The sequence below is a fragment of the Hemicordylus capensis genome, chromosome 5 (genome assembly GCF_027244095.1).
Source record: "Hemicordylus capensis ecotype Gifberg chromosome 5, rHemCap1.1.pri, whole genome shotgun sequence".
NCBI classification, from domain to species: Eukaryota; Metazoa; Chordata; class Lepidosauria; order Squamata; family Cordylidae; genus Hemicordylus; species Hemicordylus capensis.
This window is the reverse complement of record NC_069661.1, coordinates 125,192,257-125,218,451: the sequence shown is the minus strand read 5'-3', so window position 1 is coordinate 125,218,451 and position 26,195 is coordinate 125,192,257. Positions and strand designations below refer to the sequence as shown.

The 26,195-nt window shown below is 44.3% G+C and overlaps 1 long non-coding RNA gene across 2 annotated transcripts in view; it reads left to right on the top strand.

Annotated features, from left to right (window-relative positions):
- LOC128325916 (uncharacterized) overlaps positions 1 to 25,950 on the top strand; it is a 33,259-nt gene extending 7,309 nt beyond the window's left edge. The window contains exons 1-2 of one of the 2 annotated variants that reach the window (XR_008307738.1): positions 16,397 to 16,491; positions 25,545 to 25,950. This is a non-coding gene — a long non-coding RNA (uncharacterized LOC128325916). Of the gene's footprint in view, positions 1 to 16,396; positions 16,492 to 25,544 lie in introns of those variants that run through there. The other variant, XR_008307737.1, reaches the window with a different exon arrangement.
- The last annotated feature ends 245 nt before the right edge of the window (positions 25,951 to 26,195 follow it).

Sequence of the window (26,195 nt, the reverse complement as noted above, 5' to 3'; positions counted from 1 at the left end):
AAGCATGACTTGTCCCCTTAGCTAAGCAGGGTCCACCCTGGTTGCATATGAAAGGGAGACTAAAAGTGTGACCACATTAAGGGCTTTGTAGGTAACCAGCACTTGTATTTCACACGAAAACTTATCGGTAGCTAATGCAATTCTTTCAAAATTGGAGTTGCATGGTCCCTTCAAGTTGTCCCTGAGACCAATCTGGTTGCTACATTCGGTACCAATTGGAGTTTCTGGACTACGTGGGCAGCCCCATGTAGAATACATTATAAAATCCAAGCCTAGAGGTTACCAGCATACGCACCACTGTTTTAAGGTCATGTACCTCCAGAAATGGGCATAGGACTTGTAGCTGATGTATCAGCCATAACCTTCATCACCATTTCCATCTCCATCACTAAGGAATAACTATAGGAAATCTATAGGAAATCTCCATAGAGCAGGGAACATAGGAAGCTGCCATATACTGAGTCAGACCTTTGGTCTATGTAGTTCAACATTGTCTTCACAGACTGGCAGCGGCCTCTCCAAGGTTGCAGGCAGGAATTTCTCCAGCTCTCCAGGAAAGAGAGACCAGTATTAGGAAAGACAGTTTCTAGACTATGAAATGCTTTTCCAGACTAAGGCTGCAATCCTCTGTACATTTCCACTGAATGAAGGGCAGCATAGTTGCAATCCAATGCATCTTTACTATGGGGTACAGGGACATAGCTTGGGGAGAGGGGGCCCATGTTCACCCCTATCCCTGGTGGCCCCTCAGAGGGGGGGCTTTAACCCTAACCCTAACCCCTCGGAGAGAGGGACATAATGAAAACAAACAAACAAACAGGGAGGAGAGGAGCTGGGTGGCCCTCAAAAGCTGGGGACCCAGGTTGTTTGAACCCAGCCCCTCAATTATAGCTACTACACCCCTCTTGGGGTAACTTCCACTGAACTGAATATTCCTTCCCTCTGAATGAACAAACAGGCTCTGGTTTTAAGGAAGCAATCCTGTCTGCCACACATGTGTAGGAAGAAGTTTCAATTAACTCAGGCAGGTTTACAGTTAAAACAGAGATTATAAAACACCATAAAACAATTAAACAATCAAAACAGCTTAAAACCCTGAAAAACCAGGTTACAACATTAAAACAATTTACAACAATTTAAAAACCCTGGAAGGCCAGGCCAAACAGGTTTTGAGGGCTATCCTGAAAGCCAGTAAAGAATTCAAATTATGGATTTCTGCAGAGAGTGCATTCCACAGCCCAGGAACGGCTGCAAATAAGGCCTGCCTCTGAGTCACCAGCAAATGTACTGGTGGTAACTGGGCATGGGTCTCTTCAGATGACCTTAACGTGCAGTGCTCTCTAAGAAGGCGCTCTCTTTTGCAAGGAGGTTGGTAATTTCACATTTGAGTTATTTAAGGATTCTTGGGTAGATGCCATCTGGCACTTGCAATTTGTTAATTTTTAATTTTTCCAGACAGTTTAGAACAGGACTACTCAACTTTGGCCCTCCTGCAGTTGTTGGCCTACAACTCCCATAATCCCTGGCTATTGGCCACTGTGTCTGAGGATTATGGGAATTGTAGTCCAAAAACAGCTTGGGGAGCCTAAGTTGAACAGGCCTCGTTTAGAATATCATCTCCCATCACCTCTATCTGACTCAGTTCTTTAGCCTCTGTCCCTAGGGGTGTGCATGGTCCGGAGTCCCCCCCCCCGGTCCGGCAGGAGGGGACTGTGACTTTAAGCGGGGGGGTGGGGGTGGTAGTACTTACACACACACACGCCGCTCTTCCCCCTCCGGCGCTGGTCCATTGAAAAATCTTCTTGGGGCGGCAGAGTTCCTCCCTGCCGCCCCTGCCCCCATCGTTGTTAGTTAAGGCTTAAAAGAGACGAGCGCTAGCGGCGCGCATGCGCCCTGCGCACGCTCGTCTCTGACGCTGCCGCGTGCCGCATATGTCACAGACGTATACGGCGCGCGTGTGGCAGCATCAGAGACGAGCGTGCGCGCTGCGCAGGGCACATGCACGCCGCTAGCGCTCCTCTCTTTTAAGCCTTAACTAACAACGACGGGGGCAGGGGCGGCAGGGAGGAACTCTGCCGCCCCAAGGAGATTTTTCAACGGACCAGCGCCGGAGGGGGAAGAGCGGCGGTGGGGGGGTAAGTACTACCACCACCCCCCGCTTAAAGTCACAGTCCCCCGCCCCGCCAGACCGGTCTGGCGGTCTTTCCCATGGGGCAGGACCAAAACCATGCACACCACTATCTGTCCCTGAGAAGCCCAGTTCAGGCACAGGTATATGCTCAGTATCCTCTGCCATGAAGACAGATGCAAAGAACCCATTTAGCTTCTCTGCAATCTTGATATCCTCAGTAATCCCTTTCACTCCCTCATCATCTAATGGACCAACTGCCTCCCTAGCAGGTTTCTTGCTTCTGAAGTTATTTATTCCCCTTGATGCTTTTAGCTAAATGTTCCTCAAATTCTCTTTTCGCTTCCCTTCCAGTTTCTGAAGAAAGTCATCTTCTCCTTTATTGCTTCCTTGTCTTTACTTGAGCCATGCTAGCATTCTCCCGTACTTGTTGGTACCTTTCCACCTTTTGGGTATACATTCTAACTGGGCTTCTATAACTGTGGTTTTAAATAAACTGCATGCATTCTGGAGCAAAGTTACTCTCCTGATTTTCCCTTTGTTTTCTTTTCACCAAACTCTTCATTTTAGAGAAATTTCCTTTCTGAAATTCAAAGTCTCTGTATTAGACTTCCTTGGTGATTCTCTTCTCGCATGTATGCTGTATTTGATCATACAATGGTTACTGTTCCTTAAATGTTCCATGCCACTGACATCACGCACCAGGTCCTGGGCACCACTCAGGATTAAGTCCAAGGTCACCTTCTCTCTGGTTGGTTCCATGACCAACTGTTCTAGGGCACAGTCATTCAGTGTATCTAGAAATTTGGCCTCTTTGTCATTACCCAGCTGTGAATTTACCTGGTCCAAGTGTGGGTAATTGAAGTCACCCATTATTAAAGCTCTGTCTCTCTTTGACACCTCCTTTGATTTCCTTCTGCAGCTCTCAGTCACTGTCAACTTTTTGATCCGGAGGGTGATCAAAGCAACATCTCATACTTCTGAGCTGATGCTCAGCTCTCAGCCTAGGAACTCTCCAATTCCTGATTTCCAGCTGACTTGATCTCAGTACTGATCCTTGCTAGACCTGACCTGATCACGTCTTACCTGATCAATAGAACGAGACAAGACCTGTTCTGCCTTGCTTAACCATTGGACACCTTGCACTGGTTATTACGTATTTTTATACCAATTCCCTGAACATGTTGCTCTGGATGATGGTGTCAGAAGAACCTTGCGACATTTTTTACATCAAGGAATCAATAACTTTGCCAAAGTGTTCATGTAAAATAATCACTTGCTCATGATTACTGAACGATTAAAACATTATTTATTTCTCTGTTTAAAATATAGGCCACTCTTCCAGAGTGTTCAAAGCAGCTTACACAAATAAAAATACAATGATTTTTTTTTAAATACACATTGAAAATTGGTCCACTGGACATACTACAGAGGGATAACCCATAATATGTTGGGAGGAATACAAGGCTATCACCCCAATGGAGTTCTCTCCAAAAGTGAAATGCAGGAATCATGTCAATTTAGGCTTCCTGCATGTACAGGCCCAGAATGGCTAAATGTAAATAATCAGTGGCTCACCAAAGTTACAGGAATGTATATTAATACAATATTAACCGTTAATGCTTAAGATCCCTCCCCCCTTTTTTTCTGGATTCTAAGCAACATACAGATGGTTGGATTACACACAATTAGAAAAATGTCAGGTAAACATTAAATACTAGATTCCTGCAGTGTGTACATTCCCAATTTTCAGTGATGTGAACCCCGGGAAAATAGGCACCATGCCAACCTGACATCTATCCAGGATCAACAGCCAGAGTTCAGGTCTAAATTCATGAACCTGGGTAGATATTGAATTGGTGTGGTGCCAGCCTGACATCACCAACTTTTCCTGAGTTCAGATGACTGGAATTTGGGATTCCTAGTCAAGTGAAATCCCCAGTCATTTCCAGTCGTGTCCCATGAGTATCTAGGAATGAATGCTTACCGGAGATTTTAAAAATTATGTGAACTAGCCCATACTCTGCAACCATGAAAGCCCATCCTATATCCCAGAACATAACATGAAATTCTTTATGCATAAGCTCCCAGATGTTCAAAGACTTTAAACTTATACCATTATAAGTTTAAAATGTTAATTAGCAAATATTGAAACCAATTTTATGTATTATATTTATCATATCTATATACCATCTGCTATATGGAGTCCTCAGGGCTCCATTCTGTCACCAGTGCTTTTCAATATCTACATGAAACCGCTGGGTGAGGTCATCAGGAGATTTGGTGCTGGGTGTTATCAGTATGCTGATGATACCCAAATCTACTTCTCCCTCCCTTCTTCAAGAAATGGCACTCATTCTCTAAATGCCTGCCTACAAGCAGTAATGGGTTGGATGAGAGATAACAAATTGAAACTGAATCCAAGCAAGACAGAGGTGCTCATTACTGCTTGTAGCTCAGAATCTGAGGGGTGAGTTAGATCTTCCTGTGTGGATGGGGTTACACTCCCCCAGAAGGAGCAGGTGCGCAGCTTGGGAGTACTCCTGGACCCAGGCCTCACCCTGGTTTCTCAGGTGGAGGCCATGGACAGCAGTGCTTTCTATCAGCTTCGGCTGATTCGACAGCTGTGCCCATTCCTTGAGGAGGATGACCTCAAAACAGTGGTGCACCAGCTGGTAACCTCCCGGCTTGACTATTGCAATGCACTCTATGTGGGGCTGCCTTTGTACGTAGTTCAGAAACTTCAATTAGTTCGGAATGTGGCAGCCAGATTGGTCTCTGGGGTAACCCGGAGAGACCATATTACGCCTATTTTGAAACAATTGCACTGGCTGCCGATATGTTTCTGGGCAAAATACAAAGTGCTGGTTATTACCTTTAAAGCCCTGAACAGCTTAGGCCTGAGTTACCTTAGAGAGCACCTTCTTCTGTGTGATCCTCACTGCACATTAAGGTCATCTGAGGAGGTTCGTCTCCAGTTACCTCCAGCTTGTTGGGTGGCGACTCAGAGGCGGGCCTTCTCTATAGCTGCTCGGGGGCTGTGGAATGTGCTCCCTGCGGAAATCCGCAATTTGAATTCTCTATTAGCCTTCAGGAGAGCCCTTAAAACGTATTTGTTTGGCCTGGCTTTCCAGAGTTTTAAAATTGGTTTTAATATTCTAACCCAATTTCAGGGCTTTTAATCACTGTAATTGTTTAATTGTTGTTTTTTAAATTCTTAATTGTTGTTATATTGTTTTTAATTTGTTTTAGCTCTTTACTGTTTTAGTGGTTTGTTTAATTGTAAACCGCCCTGAGCCATTTTGGAGGGGCGGTATACAAATCAAATAAATTTATTTATATATATATATATATATATATATATATATATATATATATATATGGTGTACATAATCCAAATTACAATATAAAAATAAGAGAAAAACATTTAAAACACATTCACAGAATAAAAACAACTAAAAATTCACAGAATAAAACAATTTCACAGAGTAAACAATTAAACAGTTTAAAATTAGTTTTAATTAAAAGCCTGAGAAAACAGGTGTCTGTTTTAAGTGTCTTTTAAAAAGCAAACAGAGCTGGAGCAGCTCTTATTTTGACAAGGAGTGCATTCTAAAGCCCTGGAATTAGTTGTTGAATACTGATTCCAAATAGCTGGTTAATGTTCTCATCCCAGGCAGTTTGGGATTTTACCATTCTAAATGCTTTGACATTATTGACAATTTGGCTACTCTGACTCCAGATCCTGTATTAATATTAATATCACCTGGCCCAAATCAGATCTTGGGGGAGTTCCACAACTAACTGTCATTAGTTGTTAAAACTGCCAGTTTATTTCTGCCTTCTATTTCTTCTTTTGTTTTTTCATGTTACCTAGAGATATGAAGACCTGTCCTTTTATTTCATGACTGCTACATGGTAGACCCCTCCTATATTGTACTAAAGACAACCATAGGGCCCTGTGGTCGCCCAGTGGTTGCCAGGAGTAGAAACCGACTTGACAGCACACTTTACTACTACTATTACATTTGCTTAGGGGATCCTTTGCTGAGGAACTTCATTAAAAAACTTTGAAATTACACGTGTGTTCTAGGGTAAAAAAACAATGATCAATTTAAAAGTGCTTAGAAATTCACTCATGTTCCAAAAAGTGGTAAAACATGGACATCGTAAAACATGTTTACTGCTCACAGTCTCACATACTGCACTAGCTTACAACTTGAGTCCTTGCCTCTATGGTTTTCCCTTAAACTTTCAGCTCCAGTCCTCTTCTCCTGCAGGTTAGGGAAACATGCTGGAATCAGTGGTATGTCAAACAATAAGATTTTAAGGCTATGCACATGATCACCGCTGGGGCAGGGAGGGAGGACAGTGGGGAGGAGGCAGAGTTTTACCTACCTTTCCCCCAGACGGTCTGGCAAATCTTCAGTGTGCCACTGTGTGCCCACACAATCTGCACTGCTCTATGCAACACGGATCGCTGGAGGCCGGGACTCGTTTTTCCAGCCTCCAGGAATCCCTCAATGCACCATTTGATGAGCGTGGTGCATTGGGGGATTCCCCCAGAATTCAGTTGCTCTAGGCACCTGACTCTGTCCAAGCATACACACAACTCTATTGCCGGGGTTACGGGCACGCTTGCACCTTAACATGGATATAAAGTAGGGTCAGGCGAGGCGGCAGTGCCGGGATCGGCCCCGATTCTAGCGCTGCACACGAGCAGCCTATCCCAGGCTGGGCTGCCCTAGCCTGGGTTAGGCTGCTTGTTAGAATAGCCTTATACTCTTTTAACTTCTGAACTCTTAAGTCTTCTGAACTCTTAAGTCTAGAATTCTTGAGTCCAACTTCTTGCAAAGCTTATCCTAAGCTGCAGATATATTGTTCATCTTTAACCAGAGGTAAAACCAAAGTAAGTATTTAAGCTTATCAGAACATCAGATTTGCAGACTTGCTTTGCTTGTCAAATTCTAGATTTAATTAACTCATTTTTAATAAAGCCAATCCTATGCATAATTATTAATTTATGCAGGACTCGCCTCTTCTTTGGTTTTGCTGACTTGTGTGCTGTCTCATCTTATAGATAACTAGTCAGAACCCCATGGAAGGCCTGACTGCCTTCAGTCTTGTGTCCTTCTCTACATCCTTCTTCTATTGACTTTATTCCCCACTTTACGCGGTATCTGTGAATGTATGCCATTCTCTCAAGCGCAAGTGAATGCATACAAGGAAAGCAAGGAATGTATGCACATGGCCACTGCCTGCACCAAGTCCTGAGCTTCAGCATTGCTCTCAACCTACAGAGGATAAGAGTGAAACTGCAATCTGTGGAACTGCAAAAAAAAAAAAAAAAAATCCCTTTTAACAAGGCTTTGTAATAGATACTTTTAACGCACATATACTGTTATTTAATGTGTTAAGCGCGCGTCATATATATTATTTCATTAATCCTTACAGATCTCTAGGTCCTTATATTGTTGCTGTTTTTAACGTCATCTTCATAGTCTGTTTTAAAAAGTGTTTTAGGCATAAAAAGTAAAGTGTGCCATCAAGTTGATTTTGACTCCTGGTGCCCACAGAGCCCTGTGGTTTTCTTTGGTAGAATACAGGAGGGGTTTACCATTGCCTCCTCTCACACAGTATGAGATTATGCCTATATTGCTGCTGTCCAGTATATGCAATATATGCCTATATTGCTGCTGTCCAATATAGTACCAGCGGGGATTTGAACCAGCAACCTTCTGCTTGTTAGGCAAGCATTTCCCCGCTGTGCCATGATTTCTCTGAGAAGGACTACAATCGAGACAGAATAGCTAATGATATCCTTCAACTATAGTCCACTATTATCACAGACTGCAAATCAAATGAAAATGGCAGTGGTCTCAAAGTTCAGAGCAAATCACCACAGGAAATGAGTCAAGCTAAGGACTGAAAAAGTCAAGTGAAGCCTTGGCAGCTACTCATTCACACATGCATGCAAACATGCACAGGACACAAACACATGCAAACACGTGTTTGCATTGGAAACATGTATGAAAACATGCAGGGCAAAATTCTATGCACAAACATGCTGTTCTACTTCACACACAATCATATGTAATCCACTCAGTGGCATTTCATATGCAACCACATGCAACAGCACCACACACAATGATACTTCACACACACACAGCAGCTCCACATTTTCTCTATATTCAGACCTTCTATTGCAGCTTGCTCACTTTGGCAACAGTCATTTTTTTATTCAGCAAGCAGATTCCATCCACTTTGCCAATCAGACATATGCTGCATATTATTCTCTTAGTTGATTAAAATATCCCATCACTTCAGAAATACAGAATGCTTTTTCAACAAACCAGCAAAAGACCCACCCCCTTAAAATATTCTTGATTTAAATGTAGTCTAAACTTCTCAAATGAGACATTCAACATATGTTTTGGGTGGGCACAAAATTGGTTTCAGACACTGGATGCTTGACCTCCAAAATGCAAAGGTTTTATGTTTCAACTCAGCCACTCTATCATTTTTTATTTTTTGAAACCAGGTTATTTCAAAAGCCCTCAGCTCCACAGAAAAGAAGGGAGTTTGGCTCTTGTCAGCAAAATATGGTGTTGCTTGGACTGCTTTCCCATTCCAGAGCTCAGTCAGGGTTTTGACAAGACCAGTTGTCTCAGCAGTGAACTCCCCAAAGACAGTCAGGAAACCATTTGGCTCCATTTGCTTGAGGATGAGAGGAAATCATCCAAATTGCTCCCTCACTCCTGCAGAGGTTTGGGGCTCCTGTAAGTCTAAACCCCAACCTAACAGCTGCATGGGCACGCCTCAGGATGCATTGGCACAGCATACAATAGCTGCATGGGCACTCCTCACATATATATGGTCTGATACACAATGGGTGGGATAGACTGCCCTTTACCAATCTCTAAATGGCTACCCTTAACTGGCAGAATTCTGTGGGAAGTCTAAGTCTGGATTAGCAGTGGGTGATATTTTCTGAAAATGAGATTCTTAACCTCTAGATCTTGAGGTTCTTAACTTTTCTGCACATATAGACCACCCCTCAAGTATTACCCATGTACCCCATTTCCATAAGGCTCCCATAAAAATTAGAGGGGGGGGGAAGTACATGAGGTTGTTATTTTCAAGAATGTCATTCTGGCTTGACAGGAAGCAAATTAAGTGCAGCAAAATTTGACTACAGTCTACCTGGACCTACCCCATGGAACCCCAGGAGGTCCATGTATTCCAAGTTCCATGCTCTAGATTCCATGTATTCCATGTATCCCATGCTCTAGATTTGGGACTAGGAAGAGGGTTAACTTACCTCCAAAGGGTATAAAAACATAAAGCTCCCCCACTATCTGTGCCACATCATACATGCATTCTCCTGAAGTAAAATGGAAGATTATTCTACAATATTTCAAACATATATGTGAAAACTATGTGTTTCACTTATTTGAGAAAGGCAGAAGATTATCTTAATAATCAGGCAGGTTAACATGGGAGGAATAAAGTGAACCAGCTGGCCCTGAACAGAACATCTGCACGCTAGGATTTTATTGCTCTCCTTTAAGTCCCGCTGCCACAGCCCCGCTTTATTTCTAGTTTCAACCATCCCTCCTCCCCCACTCGTAGCCACCCCCTCCTTCATTCCCCCAGTCTCACTCCTCACAGCCACCCACTCCCCCACTCGCAGCCACCTCACTCGCGGCCACCCCTCTCCCTCTAACCACTGGCCTCTGACGCCCTCCAGAGTCTCTTCACGAGGATGGCCAAGCTGGGGCAGGAGAGAGTACCGAAGACAATCCGTGCAGGCCGGATGGGAAGCCTCGGCTTTGCCGTCCTCCTTGCGAAGAGACTTGGCAAGGCCAGGAGCATAACTATAATAGGGCAAAGGGAGACAGTTGTCTGGGGGCCCACTGCCTTGGGGCCTCCCCCAGAGGCAAGTCACATGACTGACTCCCCCAGCCGCACACCCGGCCGGGCTTCCTTCAGTTGTATTCATCCTCCAAAATTGATGTGAGTGTTAAGACCTGGAGCTACCAGAACAGCATGACTTTCTCTAGTACCATTAAATGACTTGCATCGTCTACAATTTAGAAAACCTTTTTAAAAATAATTTAGGATGATGTTCTATTGTGGCACATAGGAGAGAGAGAAAGAGAGAAATTTTACTATGCTTTTTGTTACCACTATTCAGCCTCATTTAAGATTTCTTTACTTCATGATCTGAGCTTCGGAGCGGGGTGGGGTGGTGGTGGCAGCATTTTAAAATCGTGTTTCTGGGCCCACTGCAACCTTGCTATGCCCCTGGGCAAGGCGTTAAGAGGCCGGCAGTTGGAGCTGAGTGACTGAGTGAATGATGCCACTGCTCTTTCTTCGGCCCTCCTGCTCCTCCTTAGCAGCAGCTGCCCCTCCATCTGCTCCTCAGCCTCCTCCTCTGTGCCTTCTCTCTCTCTCTTTCTCTCTCACTGAGTGTTGTCAGAACTCTCACGAGATGTGCCACATACCACAGGATTTGTTACATATGTCCCAAGGCTTTTAAATATAAAGACGATGGGATACAAAGTAATGACCTCCAACATGATTTTGACTCTCATTTAACGCATAGGAAGCAGTAAGATCCCCCTCTATATAACAAAGTACGTATAAAAAACACTGTTGATATGGGTGTCCTTTATGTTGATGTAAGAAGTTATATAAATCTAAAGACACACTCAACTGCTAATGGAACCAAGATTCAACCCAAGAGAATACTACATACATATAATTTGTGAAGATAATACAATCCATAGTATAAAAGTCAATATATATCGTACAAATCCACAACAGTGACATGGTGACCTCCATTTTGTTGTTAAACTTTGTCAAGCGGATGGCAATCTTAGAGAAATTAGAAAGCTTCAATGTGACTTGATAACACTGGTGGCATTAATCCCTATGTTCCACCGATGTGTAGTATAACCTCTATTGCTTCAAGAAGATATACTAAAACAACCAGCTTTTAACAGAAGAAATTCCATAAACTTGATAATACTGGTGATATACTACTCAGCCTAGCCTACCTCATAGGGTTGTTGTGAGGAGAAACTTAAGTACGTAGAACACCGCTCTGGGCTCCTTGGAGGAGGAGCGGGATATAAAATGTAAAAATAAAATAAAAAATAAATATGGGTCCATATGCTTTAGACTCCAGTCTTCCAAGAAATAATAAAAAATCAGTTATATCCTAGTTAAAAATCATATGCATGTATGTGCATTATATCTCAGAAAATTCATAATATGCCTTGCTTCGGCTGACATATTATAGAAATGTGAAGCAAAAAATTTGTATAAAAGTCACAATACATAGAACCATCTATGATTAAGATATATTGAAACAGCCTACTTACTATGTTTATAAGACAGAAAGTTTTCCAAGCAACTTCTTCTATAAACCCTTAATAAATACTTGATATGAAAAAACCCTCAAAAACTCAATACAAAAGACACCTTATATCTTTTGTATTGTAAGACAAAATAATACATATTAACATATTGTAAGAGAAAAGAAAATTCAGCAAAAGGCTTGTATGAAACTCACAATACATAGAATCACCTCTATTTCTTCAAGAAGATATGCTAAAGCATCAGCTTGCTATACCATTCCAGCAAGGCAGAAAACTACTCAAGCCGATATTACACTAGGGATGTGCACGGAACCGGTTCGAAGAACCGGCGGTTCCGCCAGTTCGAAGGTGGCAGGGGTCTCCCTTTAAGAGCGGGGGGGGGAGGGTGCACTTACTCCTCCCGCTGCTTTTTCCCCTCCAGTGTCAGGTTTTTTTTAAGCCCATTGGGGTGGCAGTGTACCTCCCTCCCGCCCTGTTGCCTTCGTCTTCTGGATATGATATCTGGAAGATGAGAGCAATGGGGTGGCAGGGAGATACGCTGCCACCCCGATGGGCTTCTTAAAAAACTGACACCGGCAGGGGGAAAGTGGCGCATATATATATATATATATATATATATATATATATATATATATATATCTCCCCTCCCCCCACTCTTAAAGAGAGACCCCTGCCGCCTTCGAACTGCCCCGCTGCGGTTCCATGCACATCCATATCTTACACAAACACAATTTATGTACCAGCTAGAAGTCAATTGTAACTCTGTAATTGAAGATTGATTCATTTATTGCTAGGTTTTTATACCACCTTTCATTAACAAGGTGGTTTACAAAACATTTAAAAATATATAAAAATATTAAATAGTTAAACAATAAAAATATTAAATTGGAATATATAAAAATACAAATCTAATTAAAAGTTTAAAAAACATGCATAATACCCAATAATAGATACTAATTCTAAAAAGACTTACAATATCTGTATTTGATAGACATATGCCAGGAACTTTGATATTATTTTACAAAAAGCATGAGGAATCCAATTTTTCACTGAGTCTATATGGCACTAAAGTGTTCAAACTGAAAATCTAGAGTGCTTCACATTGGAGTAACTTAATTACTGGATCCATTCCTTTCTTGCCAGATGTAAAAACATTTTTAGTAGCAAAGAACTTTAAAATATCAACATAGTAGTTACACTTCAGACAAAATGCCACCAGGACCTCTAATTTACCAGTCCTAATTTTTTTTTTTGTGCTCAATTATATGAGTTTTTAATTATCTACTAATTTCACCCACATAAAGAAGTGAACAGGGGCAAATAACAATATATATGAGATGAGATGTGAGACAATTCGTAAAGGATCTTAATGTTACTGAATAACCATTGTTGGGATTGACAAATTGCTTAATCTGCAAAAATTGAAAATCAGCAAGAGCAATTCGCACACCTAAAATGACCTGTGAATCTGGTGGTATTTGAACTCATCACAGTGTGATTAATATCTGAATATACTAATCAATCCTTTAAGTTGAAAGTCTTTAGCTAACCCTACCTGGTGGTATATCAGTCTGCAATATCTTGTACAATATGACAATGTCTCTTTATAATTCTTTTAATGGAACTTGCTAAGGGACTGAATTCCATGGACCAAAACAATTTAAATAGAATAGCAGGTAATTTATCTTCAAATAATCTATGTCTAGCTATTCCATCTGTACGTTTTGCAGCAAGCTCAGTAATATGTTGGGGAAACCTCAATATCTTAATCCCTGGTAATATATATCCCTTTGTTGGTGAAATGTATGATTGTTGTACAGTTCCTTTTTAATCTTAAAAATTGTCCAAAAAGAATATTGTCTTTGATGCGTCCAGGGTGGAAACTCTTATAATGGATAGAAAACCTGTCTGTAGATTTATGATATCCCTTAACAGTGTACATCCTTTTACACTAGAGGTTAACACTCCTTGTAACTAGAGGTGTGCACAGAATGGATATTGTGTTCTGTTCCAAGCTCAGAACAGAACGCAAAACAGCCTGAACATTCCAACCGAAACACCAGGAGCGAACCAGTGTTTCTGTTTGGAAAGCTCTGGCTTTAAAAAAAATTTAAAAAATTAAGATAGTTAGGGCAGCACTTGGAGGTGGTGAAAGGTACCTTTAACATTAAATTAATGGAAGCACTTACAGGTAATTTTAAAATTAAATTAATCAAAGCTTTCTCTTACCACCAGTAGTAATGCCGGCACTGTGCAGGCCACCCCCGCAGTGGTGCTCTAGTTGGTATCCTGCATGGTGGCCGCACATCTCCAACTGGAGCTCACCTGGTCTCCACGCATGTGTGAAGGTCAGACGAGCTCCAGTCGGAGATGTGCTGCCATGCAGGATGCTGGCAGGAGAGCTGGTCTTGTGGTAGCAAGCATGACTTGTCCCCATAGCTAAGCAGGCTCTGCCCTGGTTGCATATGAATGGGAGACTTGATGTGTGAGCACTGGAAGAGATTTGCCTCAGGGGATGAAGCTGCTCTGGGAAGAACAGAAGGTTTCAAGTTCCCTCCCTGGCTTCTCTAAGAGCTGAGAGAGATTCCTGCCTGAAACCTTGGAGAAGACGCTGCCCGCTGCCAGTCTGTGAAGACAATACTGAGCTAGATAGACCAATGGTCTGACTCAGTATATGGCAGCTTCCTATGTTCCTATAGATTTTAAAGCGGGAACGCTCAGAACTTTTTCAGTGGAATAGGCTTGTTCAATTCCGAGCTCGGAACAGGATCCCCTTTTCAGGGAACACTCACAACAGCCCATTCTAAACTCAGAATGTTCTGACTCTATATAGTTGCCGATATACCTCAGATAAATAATCCACTTTATCCAACAAAACAATAGCTCCCCCTTTAACCAGTGGGTTTTATAATAATGTTAGGATTGTTTTCTAAAGATGTTAAAGCTATTTTTTCTTCAAATGTAAGATTGTGATTCCTACAGGTCCTTAAAAAAAAAAAGTCTATATCTCTTAAGACCACTTTCTCAAAAGTACTAATTTGTGGATTCGATGGATACGACCAGACCAGGCGCATAGCATCTGTGCTGCTAGTTTGTCATCGCACTTTCCTTCCCCTGCCGCCACCTGCCTCCTCTCACCTTTCCCGCCCCACCTGCCAGTAGTGCTTTCCTTCCCTGCCAGGTGCGGCGTGGCTCTGCCACCCACCCAGCCAGGCTCCTCTCAGGGGCATGGCTCTGCCACTCACCTGCTCTCACCTTTCCTTTCCCCCCACCAGCCCAGCAGCGCTTTCCTTCCCCACCAGGCGCGGCGCGGCTCTGCCATCTGCCGGCCGCTTACCATCCGCCCAGCAACCTTCTGGGCCAGTTTGCTCTCCCTCCACCTCTCGTTGGCTCCTCCACCTGCCTCCATCTCATTCGCCACCACTGCCGGCCCCTCACCATCCGCCTAGCAACCTTCTGGGCCAGTTTGCTCTCCCTCGGGTCTCCCTCGAACTCTCCCTTGCTTCTCCCCCTGCCTCCGTCTCACTTGCTGCTGCCGCCCCCTCGCCACTTGCCCCACAGCCTTCTGGGCCATTTTGCTCTCCCTTGGGTCTCCCTCCACCTCTCGCTTGTGTCTCCCCCTGCCTCTGTCTCACTCGCTGCCGCCACCCCCTTGCCACCTGCGCCACAACCTTCTGGGCCAGTTTGCTCTCCCTCTGGTCTTTCTCCACCTCTTGCTTGCTTCTCCCCCTGCCTCCATCTCACTCGCTGCCACTGCCACCCCCTTGCCACCTGCCCCGCAACCTTCTGGGCCAGTTTACTTCTTCCCCTGCCTCTCCGCGAAAGTTCCTTGCGAGAGTTCCACGGCTCTCACGAGATTTCCACGACGCATCCCCATTCATCCACGCATGGCCCTCTTAGAGAAATAAGAATATAGAGAAATAAGTATATAGAAGATGCTACAAATGTAGATTTCAGTCTGAAACTATCCTATGGTAAAGCTGTCAAATTCCCAAAATGTGTAGTTCATTTAACTACACAAAAACTGCTTATACAGGAATTAAAGGCTGTGTTAATCATTCCACATTGTCCTCTTTTTATTCATAGTCAAGGAGGTTTTGAATTGAAGGGGAAGCACATGAATATATTAACAGGGTCTCTTAGGAATTAGCATTGTGCTCCCCAGTCATACCCCCACCCCCTTATCTATTTAAAATCTCTGGGCGGTTTACAATTATAACAATATAGGATTATATTTTCTCCAGTTGAGAGCAAGTGCATGCGTGGGCTGTGTGTGTGTACAAAACCAGATTACTGGAGAAGGAGCACCTTATCACCAACATTACAAAGGGCTTCCATTTCTAGAAGTGAGTGAGGTCTAGAAACACGATTTTGGAAAACGCCACCGGACTCCCCTATGTTTGACAAGACTTATCAAGTACGAAGCGGGGCGGGGCTCGTTTCTTCTAGCAGATTGCAATGCACTGCCGTTTTGAGCGCTGCAAAAGAAGAACCGAGAATGTATCGCTTTGGAACAGCTTAGGCGGCTAGCGAGAGAGTGTTCCGACTCCACCTTAAGAAACGGAAGAGGCCCAAGAGGCAACGCGTAGCCGGCTCCTCCCAACCCCGTGTTGAAGGCAGCCAGGGAACGTGTGCCTCGGTAAGACAGACGCAGAGAGACGCGAGCTCACTGCGACTTTGCCAAGCGGCTCTAGACTGGGCATCGCAGGAGGTGTCGAGGGAGCCTGCAGGAAGCCATTCCCTGCGCCTCGCTCTTGTTGCTCTCCCTCTGTCCCGCTCGTCATGGGTGGGGTGGGAGAGAAACGTATAGAAATCCACGCCCACCCAGCTGAGGGGGAGGAGCCTGCAAAAGCGGAAACTCCCGGCCCCTCCTTTTCCAGTCGATGTCAGGAGAGGAGGAGGTGCTCCAGAGCCTCTTCCGAGAAACATCGGGGCAGATGTAGGGTAAAGGCAGCTACAGCTTAAGTTCCGATAGAGGTATTTCACCTTACGTAGAGGCAAATCCGGGTTTGCACTCGATCATGTACACTCACCTTGTAGATGCACCCAGGTATATATTTCCACACACGCAGTGGCAAGCCCATGTTTGCCATTGAAAGATCTCTTGACAGTCATTTCAAAGCCTGACTTCTTAATGAGCGTGTGTGTGGTACATGTATTGGCAAGTCTGTCGTTAATTGTTCACATGCTACATTTTAAAGTGTAGATTTAACACATCTTAAGTGCTATATCAGGCAGCAGCGATATAGGAACATATAGCACCTCACACTGCATGGGAGGAGGCAATGGTAAACCCCTCCTGTATTCTACCAAAAAAACCCACACAGCTCTGTGGGCACCAGGAGTCAAAATCATCTTGATGGCACACTTTACCTTTAAGTGCACAGAACTTCTTAGATACCGCTGTTCATTTTCAGAAAGGACACCTCCAAACCACATTTCATAGGAATCCTACTGATCACTACCGATATCTACATGCTAATAGTTTCCACCCAGAACAGGTTAAACCATCTAGGGCATTTGATCTCACTAGATATGCTCAGACCCACTGGATCATGATCATCAATTAAATAAACGCAGACAAGCTTTCATTAATTTGAATTATAATCCCAGTACTGCTTGACATTCAACCAATTTTGTAAAGCTAGAGTGTTGCCTAGGGAAAAGTTACTTGGACACACACAACAAAAAAGAAAAGACTGGATTCTTGTTATAACTTCTTGTTACAACTCCACACCCCCAAAGATGAAGCTAAACTTGGTATGACACATCTCTTCCACGGAATATTGCCAAAGGCAGATTGCGATGTTATCTCTTCCTATTGAGGTGGTTATGGCTTCCTCATCTCCTTATTGTGTAGAATTTGTTGAACTATTCACTCCTCTTTTAGGACTTTAGGCCTAACCACTTTGCATTCATTCTGATTGGAGATTGCTCTCTGGTCTACTTCAGTATAAGTAGTGCAAATTGTATTTAAAAGGCCATATAAGGTGGCCCAGCTCATCAAAGATGGGCCCAGCCCCCTCCTCTTTTTGTCATGGCCTGCCCGAAACCTTCAGGCTGTCTACGGGGCCTGAGTACATCTGCTATGTACTGCTAGAGTAAAAGGAGATTTTGGTCAGCGATTTGTACATTGACAATCACAGCTGGCCTGTGTGCAGACAAGGGAACCAGAACAATTGTTTAAAGCTTTGCCTGATTCGATGTGTCAGTCCACTACAGATGTTTGAAAAATATTAATATTTTAATGTCATCAGCAGTCACAAGTAACAACACAGAGGAATGTTCAGGTTACATTGAATATGATAATTCATACTCAACCTTAACCCCTTAACTCATACTTAACTCCAGGTTCAGGGTCATGCGTGTGCGTGGGCTGCAGGCAGCCCTCCGCCCGCACACACACACACAGAGCTGGGCAGCCAGACTGCCCAGCTGAGGAAGGATCCCTCAATTCATTGCACTCTTGGCGTGGTGCATTGACGGATGCTGGAGGACTTTCTCCTCCAGCTTCCTGCTCTGGCGCTTGCCACAGCGCTGCTCATGTGGCCGCAGGGCAGCAGAGTGAATGGGGGAGGGAGATGGTGTAGGGGGAGGCAGGCTCCTGCCTGTCTCCCCACCAGCCCTGCCCCCTCCCCTGGGCAGCAAATCAGGTCATGTGTACAACCCCAACATGTTATGAATTGGTTAAGGGTCCCTGTATAATTCCTATGTCTGTCACATTCACATACTATGTTTGTAGGTACTACAAATGCAGAAAAACAAAATGCAATGTGTGAAGAGACCCTTAAGTGCAATCCAATGCACATTTGATTTGAAGTAAGTCCCATTCTCTTTGATGAAGATCATAGTGGTTTAGGGGAGGAGGGGCAATCTTTCCATTCCTCCACAAAGCAGGTAAAAGGCAGTTTGCTCTGGCTCAAATTGGCCTTGGCTAAGCTGAGTCCACTCTGGTTTGCATTTGGATGAGTGACTACATGTAAAACAGTGGTTCCCAACGTGGGGGCCTCCAGATGCTGCTGAACTACAACTCCAATCATCCCCAGTTACAATATAGCTGAAGATGATGTTCAGCCACAGCTGAAGGCCCAGATGTTCCCAACATCTGCCAACCACTACTGTAAGAGATTCCCCTTAGGGATGGGGTTGTAGCTCAGTGGTTGCAGAAAGTCCCAGGTTCCCTCCCTGGCATCTCTACATAAGGACTCCTGCCTGACACCTTGGAGAGCCGCTGGCAGTCAGTGTAGACAATTCTTCTGAGCTAGATGGACCAATGGCATGAGGCAGCTCCTTGTGTGGGTGTGTTCCTGTGGCCTGAAAATCATATCCCTTTCTGTAGTGGAATTTTTTGCTCCTAATCGCCCCGTCAGGCACTTCACACGTGTGGTGTGAAGCGCCTCAGAGACTCACACTAAAACCTTGTGCATGTTTACTTGCAAGTAAACCTACCTGAGTTAATTGAAACTTCTTCCAACACATGTGTGGCAAGCAGGATTGCTTCCTTAAAACCAGGGCGTATGTTTGTTCATTCAGAGGGAAGGCCTATTCAGTTCAGTGGAACCTACCCCAAGAGGGGTGTAGTAGCTATAATTGAGTGGATGGGTTCAAAGAACCCGGGCCCCCAGCTCCTGAGGTTCCCCCCAGCTCCACCCCTCCCTGTTGTTTTTTTCCATTATGTCCCTCTCTTCGAGGGGCCACCAGGGATAGGGGTGAACATGGGCCCCCTCTCCCCAAGCTATGTCCCTGTACCCCATAGTAAAGATGCATTGGATTGCAACTATGCTGCCCTTCATTCAGTGGAAATGTGCAGAGGATTGCAGCCTTAGTCTGGAAAAGCATTTCATAGTCTAGAAACTGTCTTTCCTAACCCTGGTCTGTCTTTCCTGGAGAGCTGGAGAAATTCCTGCCTGCAGCCTTGGAGAGGCCGCTGCCAGTCTGTGAAGACAATATTGAACTAGATAGACCAAAGGTCTGACTCAGTATATGGCAGCTTCCTATGTTCCCTGCTCTATGGAGATTTCCTATAGATTTCCTATAGTTATTCCTTAGTGATGGAGATGGAAATGGTGATGAAGGTTATGGCTGATACATCAGCTACAAGTCCTATGCCCATTTCTGGAGGTACATGACCTTAAAACAGTGGTGCGTATGCTGGTAACCTCTAGGCTTGGGTTTTGTAATGTATTCTACATGGGGCTGCCTACGTAGTCCAGAAACTCCAATTGGTACCGAATGTAGCAACCAGATTGGTCTCAGGGACAACTTGAAGGGACCATGCAACTCCAATTTTGAAAGAATTGCACTGGCTGCTGATAAGTTTCCGTGTGAAATACAAAGTGCTGGTTATTACCTACAAAGCCCTTAATGGCTTGGGTCAAGGGTATTTTGGAGAGCGCCTTATTTGTTATGAACCCTGTCATCTACTAAGGTCATATGGAGATGTCCCGTTACTGTTGCTGCCGGCTCATTTGATGGCAACTCAGGACTGGGCCTTCTTTGTGGCTGCCCTGGGGCTTTGGAATATGCTCCCTGTTGAAATAAGAGCATCCCTTTCTCTGTTTGTTTCCAGGAAAACACTCAAGACATACCTCTTTTTTCAAGCTTTTAACTGAAGATTTTTAAATGTAATGTGCTTTTATCTGTGATTTTGTTTTATTAGTTAATTGTTTAATACTATTTTAATATTTGTTGTGTTTTTAATTTGTACCTTGCCTGGCGATTTACTCCTGCCTGGGAGTAACAGCTGGAGAGAGGGCATGCCCTCAACTCCTGCCTGTGGCTTCCTGCGGTATCTGGTGGGCCACTGTGCAAAACAGGATGCTGGACTAGATGGGCCTTGGGCCATCAAGGGCTTTTCTTATGTTCTTATGAGATTTATTGTTGTTTAGCATTTAGATATAAGCAGCGTGGTGCAGTGGTTAGAGTGCTGGACTAGGACTGGGGAGACCTGAGTTCAAATCCTCAATCAGCCGTGAGACTAGCTGGGTGACTCTGGGCCAGTCACTTCTCTCTCAGCCTAACCTACTTCACAGGGTTGTTGTGAGGAGAAACTCAAGTATGTAGTACTCTGGGCTCCTTGGAGGAAGAGCAGGATATAAATATAAATAAATAAATAAATAAATAAATAAATAAAATGTTCAAGCCACACATATTGAGAGTCCTTATAACAGCCCTGTGGCAGGGGGAGCAATAGAATTATCTCCACATGGCAGATGAGGGCAGGTGCTGAGGCCGAATGAGTGGCTTGCCTAGGGTCACCTGCTGGCTTGCAACTCAGCCATTCTGGTAGGTTTGAGAATTGAACCCTGGCATTGAAAACAAATGCCAAGAAAGAGGAAGGACTAGTTAATCAGTCCTGTTTATACAAGACACAATACTGGTGGGTGGGTAGGGGGGAGATGTGGGAGACATTTTCAGCAGTCATATGCTGAAGCACAATATCAGCCTCCCTTTGCTTATCTGTGGGGTACGTGGTCCCTGCATCCTCAGATGTAGTAATGGAGTCAAAATTCCTGTTGGGTGGCTTTGTGTGAAGTCATAGGAACATAGGAAGCTGCCATATACTGAGTCAGACCATCGGTCTATCTAGCTCAGTATTGTCTTCACAGACTGGCAGCAGCTTCTCCAAGGTTGCAGGCAGGAATCTCTCTCAGCCCTATCTTGGAGATGCCAGGGAGGGAACTTGGAACCTTCTGCTCTTCCCAGAGTGGCTCCATCCCCTGAGGGGAATATCTTGCAGTGCTCACACGTGACAAGTCATGCTGGCTACCACAAGACCAGCTCTCCTGAGGTCCTGAGGTAGAGTACTTGCAAGGGCTCTGAGAAAACAAATGTTAGTAATATGCTATTCCTATGTGTGCTGTGAGGTCTGGTTTTTAGTGCAAAGTACTATTTCTCCATTGTTTCCATTGCCAAAGTTCCCCTTTGGTGGTCTAAGCATGTAAAATTAGGGACGTGCAGACCGGTCTGGAGGTTCGAGGGTTTGGGGGCTCGGTCCGGAGATTAGGGGGTTTGGGATTGAACTGATTCCACCCCACCCCCAGTTCTGTCCGGACCAGAACCGAACCTCCGGACAAGTTCACAAAATTATTTATTTATTTATTTTATTAAAATAAAATCAAAATACCTCTAGCCCCTTTGAGGGGCTTCCTGTAGGTTGCGGGGTGTGTGTGTGTGTGTGTGTGTGTGCATGAAGGTTCCCCTCCCCCTGCCAGCCTCTTAATTTGCCGTGGTGGCCCAGGAAAATGCTTATATTTCTGGCCATGTGTGGCAGCATAGTACACTTGTTAAGTGCCTATTGTTCCTGAACGGCTGACCATCTCATCTATATTACTATAACACATGCTACGTGAGGTTGCTGCACTGTCATTGAGATCTGCTGAAGATGCCTTCCTTTGGGTCCTGCTAATAGCAGAGGTACAGGTGGTGTGGCTGTAAGAGAGCTTTCTCTGTGGTTACACCCAGGCCAAGTGTCTGTGTCTCCCTCATTTAGTCTTCTGCTGCCAAGTAATCTTCCCGGTTTCACAAGGTGTTCAGAAATGAGAGGCCTGGCACTTTTTATGACTTAAGATGACATTTATGGTTGCGGATGCTGCTTATGGTTGTGGATGCTGCTTGTTTTATTTCCTGTTTTAATTTTTATCTTGCCATATTAGCAATGTGTTTTAAAGGAGGGTAATGATATTTTAAAGTATGTTGTTAGCTGTCCTTCATGTTCTGTGAGTGGAAAGGTAGGATTTAAATATTCCAAATACATACATACTTCTGGAATACATCAATGACAGAGACTTCTATCATTCAGACTGCCATGTTTGGAGCCAGTGTTCCCTCTAACAGGGATTCCCCGATGCTGTTGTTCACTACAACTCCCAGCATCCCCAGTTACAATGACCTTTGGCTGGGGATTATGGGAGTTGTAGTCAACAACCTCTGGGAATTCCTGTTAGAGGGAACACTGGTTGGAGCATATGACTGAACCATTGTTTTCCGAAGTCCCGGGCCTATAGCCAGGTGGTCTAAATAATTCTGTGGCCTGCCCCTGACCCAAATCGATTTCTGGGCTGGCCCCCTCCAACCCCTCTGCCCACTCCCCCCACCCATCCAGCAATAAAACTATACTAGGCATGACACATCTCTGTTAAATGTGACTAAACCTAGCAAATCCTCCAAATACACAGAGCTATCTTTATATATGATTACTGCTGCTAGGATTCTTTACACTGCCAATTGGCGATTACAGAAAACTCTGACTCTGGATGAATGGCTACTAAAACTATGGGAATACGCTTCAATGGCTAAGGTTACAGCTTACTTGCGCCACAGTTCAGACGAATCATTTACGTTAACCTAGGAACCTTTTATAAATTTTAATATTTTGCAAGGGCATCATCCACACCCACAAGATTTATTTTTTTCTTATTAATGATGTTTGATGTGTATTACCCAGAGTTGTATGTTTGTTTTAATTTTGTTATGGGGTAAGGGTGGTTAATTGGGTGGAAGGGGTTTTTGGATTGTTATTTGATATACTCTTTATACCATTATTGTAATCTGAAGTTCAAGAGATTACTATGTAACCATGTCTTTTCTTTTTCTCAAAATAAAAAAAATTCTAATAAAAAAAGAATTATTATTAAACGTTCAGAATTTGCAAAACAACAGTTGCATCTCTGTTCTCCTAATTTTGATAAGTTAAACCACACTTTTAGTGAAACAAAAGCCTTTTTGGTGCTAATTACTTTTACTTAGAATAGTTCCAGGCAGATGGAAAGCAGGATGGAGGACAATACTCCCAAAAGCTTCCTGTACCTCTTGTTTCTCCACACAGAATTTTGTTTCTCTTTTGCATCTTTTGCTTGCATATGCCTCTGATAAGGGAGATGCATAGGTACAATATTTTATTTTTATTCTTTCATTAAAACAATCCCAAGGCGGTTTAGACAGAATTAAAAACAAAATTATAAAAATGGCACAATTAAAATATTAAGCTAAAAATATAAAACAGATCTGATTAAAAATTTAAAACACAAGCATAAAAACAGTACAAAAATACAAAGAAGCAGCAGCAGAGACAATCATATAAAAGCCTGGGTAAAAAGCCAAGATTTAACATGCTTTCTAAAAGCTGTGATGGAGACAGAGGAACGGATAGCCACTGGAAGAGCATTCCAGAGTCTGTGGGCAGCAACAGAGAAGGCCCTGTCCTGCATGCACGACAACCAAGCATCCCTCATTGTCAGCACCTGGAGCAGAGCCCCCTCAGATGACCTTGTCAAGCAGGCAGCAACCCTTGGGAGCAGGTGGTCCCTCAGGTATCCCGGGCCCAAACCGTTAAGGGCTTTAAAGGTCAAAACCAGCACTTTGAATTGGACCCGGAAACAAACTGGTAGCTAGTGCAGCTCTTTCAAAATGGGTGTGATGTGCTCCCACTGGGCAGTTCCAGATAACATCCTAGCTGCTGCATTTTGCACTAGCTGCAGTTTCTGGATATTCTTCAAGGGCAGCCCCACATAGAGCGTGTTACAGTAATCCAGCTGTGACATGACTGAGGCATGGGTAACTGTGGCCAGATCTGCCTTCTCAAGAAAGGGACGCAGCTGGCACACTAGCCGAAGCCGTGCAAAGGCACCCCTGGCCACCGCCTCCACCTGAGCTTCCAAAAGCAGAGCCAGGTCCAGTAATACCCCCAAGCTGTGTACTTGCTCTTTCAAGGGGAGTGCAACCCCATCCAGAACCGGTAAAATCTTCTCATCCCGATTGGCTCTCCTACTGACCAACAGTACCTCCATTTTGTCCGGATTCAATTTCAGTTTATTAGCCCACATCCAACCCATCACAGCCTCCAGCCCCCGATTCAGGACATCCACCGCCTCCCTTAGGATCAGGTGACAAACAGAGATAGAGTTGAGTGTCATCCGCATATTGCAGACAACTCAGTCCAAGTCCCTGGATGACCGGTTTCATGTAGATGTTAAACAGCATGGGGGACAAGACCAAACCCTGCGGGGACCCCACAGGCCAATGGCCACGGAGCCGAGCAGTAGTCCCCCCAGCACCACCTTCTAGACCTTCCCCCCAATAAAGGACCAGAACCACTCCAACACAGTACCTCCAATTCCCATACTCAAGGCGGTCCAGAAGGATACCATGGTCGATGGTATTGAATGCCGCCGAGAGGTCCAGCAGAACCAACAGGGACGCACTCCCCCTGTCTAGTTCCCGGCGTAGGTCATCCACTAGAGCGACCAAGGCAGTTTCAGTCCCATATCCAGGGACTGAATATTAGACAATGTGGGAACACAAAGTGTGAGATGCTTTCACTTCCTGTTTCTCAGGAATAATAATAGGATAATAATATTCAAATATTCAAATAACTAAAACAGGATAATAATATCCAAATATGCATAATATCCAAAGGTGCTTTTCCCATTGATGAAGCAAGGCCTGCACAAAGTGGAGAATAATCTAAAAGGGATACATATAGGAAGAGAGCATGCTACAGAAATAGCTTGGCATCAGCACAATATAGCTAATACATTTCCCCCCTCAGAACTTTTATAGGTACTCTGCCTCATAATTTAAACATAAATAGATCATTGGCACAGCAGGGAAATGACTTGATTTGCAAGCCAGAGGTTGCTGGTTTGAATCCCCACTGGTCTGTTTCCCAGACTATGGGAAACACCTATATTGGTCAGCAGCGATATAGGAAGATGCTGAAAGGCATAATCTCATACTGTGCAGGAGCTGGCAATGGTAAATTCCTCCTGTATTCTACCAAAGAAAACCACAGGGCTCTGTGGTCGCCAGGAGTCGACACAGACTCGACAACACACTTTACTTTACTAGATCATTAAATATGGACAGTAGAGAAACCACAAGTAGGAAAGTGGGGCTGAGGACTGGATTCAGTGCCCAGGGTGGCAGTTGAACCTACTGAGAATCTAGGTCCAGCCAGCCACTAGTTGTTGCAACTTGCAATTGCTGATCATTAACACTCTCTCTCTCTCTCTCTCTCTCTCTGCCTACAGACAGCCCTCCAATGGATGAAGAGGCAAGGATGTCCCTCACACCCAGTGCAATGCAGGTCACAACTGCATTGCAAGGCCTCTACAGCAAGAGCAGTAGCAGTAGTGACCAGTATGAATCCAGCTGCTCCTTTGTGGGTGTTGCCAATATTTTGTTCTAGTGTTCTGAACCTTTGCAAGCTGCTTGACAGTTACATACTGTTACAGTTACATATTGATAAACCATCTCTTGCATGGCCATGTTATGATTGGGAAAATTCCACCTTTTACTTTGCTGTCCTTCATGCAGCCTTCAAGGGTACACAGGTTCTGCTGGGACAGGAAGGTTGACAACCGCATTCACATGTCTTGCTTTCAGAGCTCACTCCATTGCGGATGCTGTTCAATAAAAGTTTTCCATTGTGTTATAGCTAGTAGGCTTGTTGACACGACCATTTGGGGATGGGTTGAAGGGCAGGAGAACCCCTAACCCATTAGAAGCACATTGTTAGAACCTTTATTTGGCTTTACAAGTCCAGAAAGCAGATGAGCAAGGCAGTCACTGAGCCTCTTCTCATAATCTGTGAGAAGGGCTCGTGGATGGCCTGCAGGGAAGGCTGGTACCTTCTCCGCAGATGATCTCCTCCTGTTCCCTGGGTGCGCGGATCGCCCGCC